This window comes from Sus scrofa, chromosome 7 (genome assembly GCF_054392235.1).
Source record: "Sus scrofa isolate SSC_HxYL_T2T_F1_AM1 chromosome 7, Sscrofa_HxYL_maternal_Yorkshire_Landrace_v2.0, whole genome shotgun sequence".
Classification (NCBI taxonomy): domain Eukaryota; kingdom Metazoa; phylum Chordata; class Mammalia; order Artiodactyla; family Suidae; genus Sus; species Sus scrofa.
Window position 1 is genome coordinate 75492048 of NC_139389.1, and position 10718 is coordinate 75502765.

Below are 10718 nucleotides of genomic sequence, written 5' to 3' on the forward strand. Positions count from 1 at the left end.
CATTAAGATCCCCTTCAGGAGTGGGAGAAAAGAAGGCAGAGACTTTCCTGACTGGAAATTTCTTGTCAATGCTTGACAAAAGTCAGGAGTATCTCCCACATGAGAACACCTTCCAAATTGCATGTTGCAGTGGGAAAAGAGACTGAGAAAAGTTGCTTTATATGCATGTCTTGGTTTCCTTTAAAACACAAGTACAAACAATTCTTGCATATGTCCTGCTTTGGTGAGGGCCCATGAGTCAGGATCAGAATGATCTCAAGGCATTGGCCAAAACGCCTTTGCTGCAGAAGGTTTAATATCATGGGCCTGACTTGTAGATGTCATTTTCTTATTTTTCTATGGAAATGCAAATACATGACAAGTCTTAAATTAAGAGCCCATTGCTATATGGAAGTTTGCGTGGTTGCTTCTTAAGGACAAAGTGGCTAAAAGACCACTGTCTTTAAGTGTCCCCTCCTGAGGTACATGTCAGTAGGAGGTGGTAATGCTGTCAGAGGTGAATTAAGAAAAACGTAAAGGGGAGCTCTGGCTCTGCGCAACAGGATCAGGGATGAGTACACTGGGACGCAGGTTCAATCCCTGGCCCAGCACAGTGGGTTAAGGATCTTGTATTGCCGAAGCTGCAGCTTAGGTTGCAACTATGGCTGGATCTAATCCCTGGCATGGGAACTCTATATGCTGTGGGATGGCCAAAAAAAAAAAAGAGAGAAAGAAAAAGAAAAGAAAGGAAAAAGGTAAAGAAAGGCTGCTACCTTTTGAATTTAATCTATTAAACAAGAGTGTCCATCTACGACCACAGCAGGGTCGGTGGTGAGTATTGTCTCCTTGGTAAATTCAGATTGTTATTTATAACTAGTACTTAGAAAATACAAGTGTATCTTAAACAACCTTTGATCACGGTTTCACGTTTGTTTAGGTTAAAAATAAATTTGAAAACTCTGACTCTGAAATGGACTAGATTTAAATTTCTTGGACTACTTTAGAAAAGCATTTAGAAAAAGGATTCTAGTTTACTGAGGAATTGAAGTGAGTTTAGGTTATGTCAATTTTCCTGATGGTTTTGATTGAACTAATGACTTAGTCTGTAACTGACTAACCCTCTAAATCAATCAAAGCTGGGCCATAATAAGTAAACTAAACTTAAATCCTAAAACCAACTGTGGATGTAGAACAATCTTTAAATTTATGAAGCAAAGCAGACTTTATTTTACTAAGGACTCATGAAACTGAAATTAAGAACTCAGTAAAATCTAGAAAGCAGAACATGACTACTGCAGGTGCTAATACATTATATTGATTTTGCAAATGGAAATCTACCTACCTCTAAGAAAAGGCATCAGAATTTAGAACACTGTAGACCAGGGATGGGATGACTTTTTCTGTAAAGGGCCAGGTAGTAAATATTTTAGGTTTTGCAGGCCATGTGGTCTCTGTCAGAACTACTTAATTTTGCGATTATAGTGTAAAAACAGCCATAGACAATATGTCAACAAATGTGTGTGGCTGTGTTCCAATAAAACTTTATTCACAGACACTCAAATCTGAATTTCATATAATTTTTACATGTCATCAAACACTCTTTTGATTTTTTTGAACCATTTAAAAAGGTTTACCTTTTTAATGGTAAATCATTTAATGGTAAACCATTCTTAGTTCATAGGCCGAAAAAACAAAACAAAAAAATGAGCAATGGGCCAGCTATAGCTCACAAGCTGTCATTTTATGATGCCTCCCTTAGACTAATGAAGAATGAGCAGTAAGAATGTGAACCTTAAGACACATCAACAATGTCAGTAGGTCATTCACTCTTCACTAAAGAGTAGCTGCTGAACACATCACTATGTACTATCCCTGACAAAAAAGTTTACCCTGAGCTGAAAAATGAGAAAACTGAACACAGCCTGATTGTGGGCCATTCTGTAAAACTGGACTGGGCTCTTCAGAAACGTCAGTTGTGAAAGACCAAAGAAAGAGTAAACATACAGGGTAAGTGTTTAAGATTGAAAAGATAGGAAAACCAGAAGCAATGTGTGATCTTTGTTTGGATCCTGGGTTAAAGCAAAATCACTGTAAAAGGACACTATTGGGGCACTTGGAGAAATATGAATATGTATTATCAGGAATTATTGTATCAATGTTGTATTTCTTGGATGTGAGGATGGTATTGCGGACTTGTAGAGTAATGAACACCCTACTCTTAAGCGATAAATGCTGAAGCATTTAGAAATCTGCAATTTAATTTCAAATTTCTATCACACAAGAGTGTGTGTGTGTGTGTATGTATGTGTGGAGAGATGACACAAATGTAATAAAATATTAACGATAAATGAATCTGAGTGATGAGTATGCAAACATCACTGTAATATTCATTCAGTTTTTATAGAGACTGAAACTATTCAAAATAAAAGTTGAGAAAAGAACATATAGAAAAAAGAGACAGTTGTAAATTTAATTGGTTCAAGTTAGAAAAATTTGAAATGTAAGAATTACATGGTGCTTGAAAAATTAGGTATTCTTTAAAATTCTAAAATAATACCAAATCCATTTAGAAATTAAAATAAGTTGACTTGTAAGAAATAGATCATTTCAGTGTGTTTTGATGTTTTCATCTAATTTGTTCTTAGGAAAATTGCAGCATTGGTAAAGCCCAAGTTGGACTAATCAAACACAACAAAATTATTAAACTCAGCCTTCTTGAAAGCCCTGAAAATAGATTGTTCTGTTGTTACATAAAATGCATATTTATCCAGTGACCAGAAATTTGATATCTATTTTTTTCTGTAATTAAAACTTAAAAATACAAAAACTACTTCACTTCTTATAGTAGTAGGCAGATCCAGATAATTCTGCATATTATTTTGTTCACTAGATATTTGAAAATGTAGGGAAAAGATAGGAAACAAGTCATCTTTTAATTTTGATAAATTACTCTATCAAGTAATGTAAGGCACTTTCACAAGAAAAACTGTAAACCCTTAGTAGGCAGAGGCGACATTTTAATTGCCTTTGTGTCTCTAACACCAAATACTATGCCTCACACAAGGAGCCATTGGATGAATGTTTGTTGAATGACTGAATGAATAAATGGAGGGGGAGGCACACTGCTTTATATGGAAACAGGTTAGGTTTAGAGTTGATGTAAAGAAAAAATTCAGGATGACTCTGGCACTACATTGGGTCACTCAAGGAAATAATGGATTCTTATTTATTTACTTATTTATTTATTGAAATATACAATAATAGAATAAACATATATCTTGAATATATTTTTAGAGAAAACTTACCACTTAAATGTTCAGATATTTTTCTACATGTATGGTGATCACAGTTCCTCAATTTTAAGGATTCTGTCTGGTAACATTCAGTCAGGTTGAAATGGATCTGAAAATCATGGCATGTGAAGGGAGGCGGAAGAAATGAAACAGAAATCACAGCAGCTGGGGGAGAGTGAGTAACAGGTCTCAGGTATCTTCAGGATTGCCATAAGAAAGGAGTGGAGCTTCTCTGAGCTGCTCATCAGGACGGAACCAGGACCGGTGAGCAACATCAAAGGCAGGGAGGGGTACAGTGGAACTCTGCAGATTTTAGCAACTTAAAAAATAACTTTCTAACAAAGAGACACATCCAACAGTATCAGTTTGCCTTGACAGATAACGAGCCACTGTCACTGAACATGTGTAGGCAGAGTTAGTGAGACCATTTTCAGTGGTGATGGGGGGTTGAGGGGTGGGTAGAGCCCACGCAGAGCAAGAGATTAAGGCTATCCTATCCCTTCCAACCTGAAAAGGCATCGTTCAATAAACCCGAAAGTCATCCTACAAATTCGGTGTCAATACTAAGTGGATAATTAATAAACACATATCTTCCATACCTCAAGAGTCTTCAATGAGCATATAACAGGTAAACAGAACATCTTGGTCAGTTTGATCTCTGAATGATTTACCAAAAGACTTAGACATGGCATTATCAGTTACTACCTGAGGAAAATTTAGGTTGTCTCAGGTTATAAAATAATCCCATACCTCTATGGAGATGCTCTTAGATTTCGAAGACTCTAGGATTTGGTCTTTCTCTACAGCCCGGCTGCCATCTCTGCATGCTCCGGTATCCTCTCATCTCAAGCCCTGCGTATTTGCTACAGCTGCCTCTAATTTATCTCTAATCTTTTCCCCCCATAACCATTCTGAGTACTGCAGCTAGATGTCTGCCTAAAATTCCCTTTGAACAAATTACTACCCACTAAAAAAGCCTAGAAGGATTCATCAAGTTAGTATGTGTGCTGCTGAAGGGAGCACAGATTCATCAATTCAGAAATATGTATGGAAAGGATTAGAAGGTCCCAACAACATTAAGAATCGTTAAGTAGAAGAATTAGAGACCAGTATTTTTTAAATGTCCTTGGTGTGGTAATAGAGGTCTAATACTAAGATCAGGTGCGGAAACAAAGACTCTACCAAACTTCCTGACTACCTAGCATATTACATTCAAAAACTCCAGCTGAACTTTTAAAAAGACCCTTCATTAAGTCTCTCAATTTACCTATTCTCCTATTATCCCTGCAGTGAATCTTCACTATTTTCTACTGTCTAACGTCCTGCTCTCTTCTAACCCTTTTCTTCCTCCTTGTCCCTCCTTGCTCCTTCTGTCTCTCTGCCTCTTTCACCCCTTTGCTCTCTTCCTCACCTGCAGGACAACTCAATGCTCACTGAGTTCCTCCATAACGTAGGTAAGCCTCCTGAGGGCAGGGCTTTTGTTTATCACCGCATCCCCTACATCTAGAATAGTGCCTTGCAGAGAAAAGATATTAATAAATTGTCAGTTGAATGAATGATTGTCATTATTATATGAATCCACATTATTTCTTTTTGAAATTTGACATATATTGATTATACATGTGGTTTTATATTGCTTTACATCTTTTTTCTGTGTATTTGTTTTAGTGTAGCTTTCTCAAAATAAAAAGATAGATGTCATATATATTACCTAATTCAATACTTCAATTCAGCAAATTTGTATTGAGTACCTACTATGTGTCAGGCACTCTAGTAGGCATTAGGATATAAATTCAAAACTACATTTAACAAGAGCAGTAAAGACCAAATGAACTGTTTCTTAGCTAATTTCTCTTACACAAAATAAATACACCTGGAATATAAGGTCTAAATCAAAAAATAATTGACTTTTTTTTATCCTTTCTACCATCTTTTTGTCAATTTCATTCAAAGGAATTACATAAAATAAATATAAGATATTCTAGATACCCTGAAATGTAACACTAAGTCATAAATGATAAGTAGAAATAAAAAAGATAAATTTTTATTGTTTTAGGGGAACTGTCATTTAATCATTTGTGTTCCAAGATCTTTATTGTGATCAGAAAGATTTTTCAAAATTGTGAAAGCTTTATGTGTAGTTTAAGTAATTTTAAATCCCTTATGTAATATGGATATTTTGGAAGCTGCTACATGTTACAATTTTTTCAGAACAAGATGCAATAATTTGGTAAAGAACACAGGTAGAAGAGATCACTAATTTTCCTTTTCCCCCAATAAACTATGTTTATTATGCCAATTTTAATTACCATGCAATCTAATGGATTTAAGGCTTATATTTTCCACATCACTAGACATCACAAACATGAAAGCATTTTATACTGTCATTATACATCAATGTTTGTACTTGGTTATACATATATACAGAGATTATTCACACCTCTTAACCTTGCTATTTCCTCCTTTCAAACCAACATAATTTTACCATGAAAGCAGCTTTTTAATAAATGGTATAAGAAATACAGCAAGGCACACTTTTTTAAAAAACTTTTTTCTCATTACCACCTCAAGAAGCATAAAAAACAAAAAATGTTGTACATAATTTAATAGTAGAATGTCACCAGTTTATAATATACAACACTATATAGTTGTTTCCTGAAGTGCTGCATAGATTATTATCTTTAAAATGAAATAAAGTGGCGCTTTTAAAAGTTGCTTAATTTTGAAAGAAGGACCAGTGTTTCTTCTCTATGCTGCAGTAAAATCAAATATTGGCCTTTTAGATATACCTCTTTCCATAAACATAGGCATCATACCATAAAAAAAAAAATCCAGATTGATACACGAAATTGGTCAAGTACCAGCAGGGGGTCATTCCAGACAGGTGAATTTAATGGACCATCAATTTGGTGAACTGCAGAATTTTAAAGAGTAGAGGGGGAGGGGAGAAGGCAAACTAAAAAGTCTTGCTGGAGAGGTGGGGTCGGTAGAGGTAGCTTGGGACAGGAATTCATGGGAGAACAAGCAGCTTTGCTGAACTTCAAAGACAATCACCTAAAGAGAACCAGTGCACACATCCAGATCACAAGGCTCATGTGGACAACCGCATTTAGAAGAAAGACTCGTTGTGGGAGAGGTCAGTGTAACAAACGGCAGTGACGTGATGGAACCGAAGACCAGCCCAGGGTGGGAGCATGAGGCCACCCCTGAGTTGCAGCCAGGCTTATCTACAATAAAGAAAAAAAATGACAAAAAGAGGTTTCAGAAATGTCTGCTTCATTTGCAAAACAGAGCCCCTTTAAGTAACCAATGAAGGCTGGCTTTTTTAGGAACTACCTCCTCACGTTCTAAAACACGGTAATTTTACTAGCCCAAATGTTTCAGAATCAACGTGGAAAATCTATTGGTTTTATTTTTAAAAAGACATGGTTTTATTTATTTATTTATTTTGCTTTTTAGGGCCACTCCCATGGCATATGGAAGTTCCCAGGCTAGGGGTCAAATTGCAGCTGCAGCTTGCCGGCCTACACTACAACCACAGCAACTCAGGATCTGAGCTGTACCTGTAACCAACACCACAGCTCATGGCAAAGGCAGATCTCGGACCCACTGAGCAAGGCCAGGGATCGAACCCACATCCTCATGTATACTAGCTGGGTTCATTACTGCTAAGCCACAGTGGGAACTCCTGGTTTTAAAGAGAAGAAGAAAACCATAAAGTCTGACCTCTGGATCTCATCTACTCTTTTGCTTGTGAATTCAGTTTTGAACACTAAAATAGCCTCAAATCAACATGAAAATGTGAGGCTGCCAAATGCAGCAAAGTATCAACAGTGACTCACAAACTGGGAGGCTGGACTCTCAGGTTTAACCTTCCCTTCAACGACTGCACGTGTGACAGTGGGATTGAACAATTCCATTATGGTGAAACATTAATAACATGCTAATAGTCCCTATGAAAGGGTACAACTGGGAATTTTAGCTCAAATCTGAATGCATTCCATTTAAAGTATAGACAGCATCGTGCAAATGAAAATGATTCAATTATTTCTGTGCATCTGATGGCTCAGATATAAATTTGTTACAAACTCAATTGGTTCTGCATTTTTTGTTTTGTTTTGTTTTTGGTTTTTTTTTCTTTTTTTGCTTTATAGGGCTGCACATGGTGCATATGGAGGTTCCCAGGCTAGGGGTCAAATGGGAGCCACAGCTGCCAGCTATGCCACAGCCAAAGCAATGTGGGATCTGAGTCACATCCGTGACCTACACCTCATGCCAACGCTGGATCCTTAACCCACTGAGCAAGGCCAGGGATGGAACCCACATGCTCATGGATACTAGTAAGGTGAGTTACCACTGAGCCACGACGGGAACTCCAATTCTTCATATTTCTAAGTAGCTAAACGCAACCCGTTGATTATTAGCAACAATTAAATTCCAGGTGTAGGCAATGCAGGATGCAGTTATGTTAGGTCCTCTGATCAGTTCTCAAATATAACAGGCTATGCTTTCCTGGGTTTGAACTAAGTTCTGAGGTCTGATGTCAGGTTGTTTTATTCTCCTTCCAGAACTAAATATTCTACTTCTTTCCTTCTTGCTCTTTCTGTATAATCTTGTAACCTGTTTAAGAGCCAGAAAAACTTTAGCAAATGTGGTTTGGCTGGAGGCAGAGGATGTTGGGGAGAGAAGGCAAGTTATCAAGAACAGAGGAAGACAGGCAGGAACAGATAGGATGAAATTTGGTACAGTAAAATCATGTATAAACTCAAGAGAGCATGGTGCATTGTTCAAATGCTGAGGACATGACTCATTTGAAATCTGGCCACTAAGCAGGGAATCCTTAGGTGAGTGAGGCAAATCTGGTCTTACTAGTGTTGGTATTTAAATTCCTCTGAATAACCAATTCTTTCAACCTGGCCCAGCTGTAAGGGGTGTGGGTGTGAGTGTGGGTGTGGGTGGGTGTGTGTGATGGGTGATATCTGATGAAATCTTGGTTATTTAGCATAGCGGGGCTGGTTATTCAGAAGTGCTAGATGATTTAAAAACCTCACATTCACCAGAAACTTGATTTATTAAAGTGACTTTTAAAGGTAAATATAAAATTACTCCTATATTGTTTAGTGAAAAATTAATACACTATCACCAAGGTAGTTTCTTAAAACTACTTGGTCAGCTTTGGGTCATATTAAACATTTAACATTAATCCAACTAATAGAATAAGAATTTATGTTGTGTATGTGAGATCTGTTTGCTTTTACAGCTTTCTCAGTTTGTAAAAGCTGAGCAGCAGCACTTTTTACTATACGTGGGTATATACTTGGGCATGTACAAACACAAGTAATGGCCTCAAATCTAAAATCTGTGGGCCACCAGCTATTTGTAGACCCATAAGGTAGTAAAGGCAATAGAAATAAAAGGTTCTGATGGAAGTACATACATCCAAAGTAAATACAGCACCCCTGCCCACCCCCACCACAAAAACAAAACTGAAAACCAGGGCAAACCAAAAGGAAAAAGAGGTATACACTGGCTGCCTATGTTGACTTAAATTTTTATACCCCAGGATTTATCCAGTCTGAAGTTTAGGGTTAAATTATTCACCAAAGATCAGAGGCTTATGATGAGGATTATGAAGAAATAACTGTCAGAATACAGCAAAAAGATTAGTGCAAAATACATCTCTTAGGCAGGTCCTAGGAGGCTCTTCAGACATGCATTATATGCTTCCTCCAAATTAGGGAGAAATCTCTGGATCTATCCAGTTACCTTTCCTTTGATGTGATTTGCTGTAACTGACCTCTCTATTTTTGTAGCAACATGACACATAAATGAAATTAGTGAAAAGCACAGCAGTGTACCTAGAAATCAGTGCAAATGCATACTGTGTTAGACCATGTTCAGACTTTCCAGTTTCAGTGGGTTTTTAATTAGAACACAATGAAAAAAATTTTGAAAAAAAAATTATTATTGTTGTAGACCATATCTGCTCGTCTAAGTTTTAGCTCTTCTAGAAGACATTATAATAATTTTGCCACCTGAGAAATTATTTCTGGGGAAAAAAAAAAGCAAAGTGAATTTGGAGAATTCTATTTTCCTGATAAAAAGAACACCTCAATTGATGGTTTTCAGATGGCTTTAGAAAGTAGAATTTTTTGTTTTTGCTTTTGTTACTCTTATGGAAAGAACAATGACAATTAAGCTTTTATGGACACAAAAATCTCAGATTTACCAAATAATTTTACTATGTATTCCTGACATTTAACACAGAAGATGTGTCCTCGTTGGTCATTTTTTAACAATATGTCAATATTTGATACCCAGGGAGCCAATGCTAATGACTTGGTGAAAAGTTTAGGCATCTAGATGTTTTGTCTACATGATACTGGAATAACTGAACAGACCCAGTAAATGTGGCTACTTAGAGGGCCTTAGGCTGATAACAAGTCACTTGGGGGCGACGTGAGTTCTGCAGAAGTAAAATCTAGCTGCTTCTCCCATGTCCTGATAGGGCCAGGCATTGAACCGCAGGGGCTCCACAAAATATTGCTAACTGGCAGGCGGGCTGGCTGATGGTTTTATGCTGTCCCTGCCTGTACCATGTGAGGATCGCAGAGATCCCTCAGCATATTCCCTTCCCAGAGTCTAAAGATGGAGCCGTGCACCATTACACTTCATTTCAGTTGTGTATCTATGTAAGGAAGAGAAGAAATCCTCAGAGCATCAAAAATGGAGGCATGCACCCCAGAGGCTTCTTCTCCAGGGCCAGAGCTCCCTGAGAGACAGGATCTCGGCATGACTGGTGACTTGAGGTCACAGTCACATGATGTCAGGCGCAGAGTGGTCTTGCTTTCAATCCCTGATCCCCTTTCAGAAAACAAAAATCAGCCAGGCTTTTCCAGCCCTTCTGCAGAGGTTGGCAGAGCCCGCAGTACAATTGGTTCTAATAGAACTTGTTTTGAAGCAGCTTATGGAATTGCAGTTACTCTCCCTTAATGGTCAGTTTTACTGCACACTGATGGAAGATGTGATTATAGGGTGGACATGTTCCACAGCAAATACATTTCTCTCTCTCCTACTTTTGTTCTCCCTTGCAGTCAATTGTAAATAGAGTCTGAAACACAGAAAATTAGTTGAGCTATATTAGTAAGTAGGATGCTTTTCTCCAATTTTGCATACTGAGTTTATTTTTAGGGTATATATATGGTATAGATTCCCCCCTCACTCCCCATTTCTAGCAGCTCTACACAGAATCACACATTTTAATGAGCTTAGGGCACAGGTGTTGCAGGAAAAAAAATAATGATGTTTGCCATTCATCTTTCAAATTAAATAATGTGTTTTTAAATAGTAACTTTTTTATAATACATTATGGGAACAACATTTATCTGTCACATTTTAAAAGATGTATTTGTAATAAATGTAAATTACTTTTAGAAAATCAGTAAT

General features: G+C 37.2%; 1 protein-coding gene across 15 annotated transcripts in view; it reads right to left on the bottom strand.

The window, feature by feature from the left end:
• Positions 1-5532: 5532 nt before the first annotated feature.
• AKAP6 (A-kinase anchoring protein 6) overlaps positions 5533-10718 on the bottom strand; it is a 458273-nt gene continuing 453087 nt past the window's right edge. For all 15 annotated transcript variants that reach the window (XM_084968956.1, XM_084968955.1, XM_021099869.2 and 12 more), the window contains one exon: positions 5533-6499. The gene's annotated coding sequence lies outside the window, so the exon portion shown is untranslated. The remainder of the gene's footprint in view (positions 6500-10718) is intronic.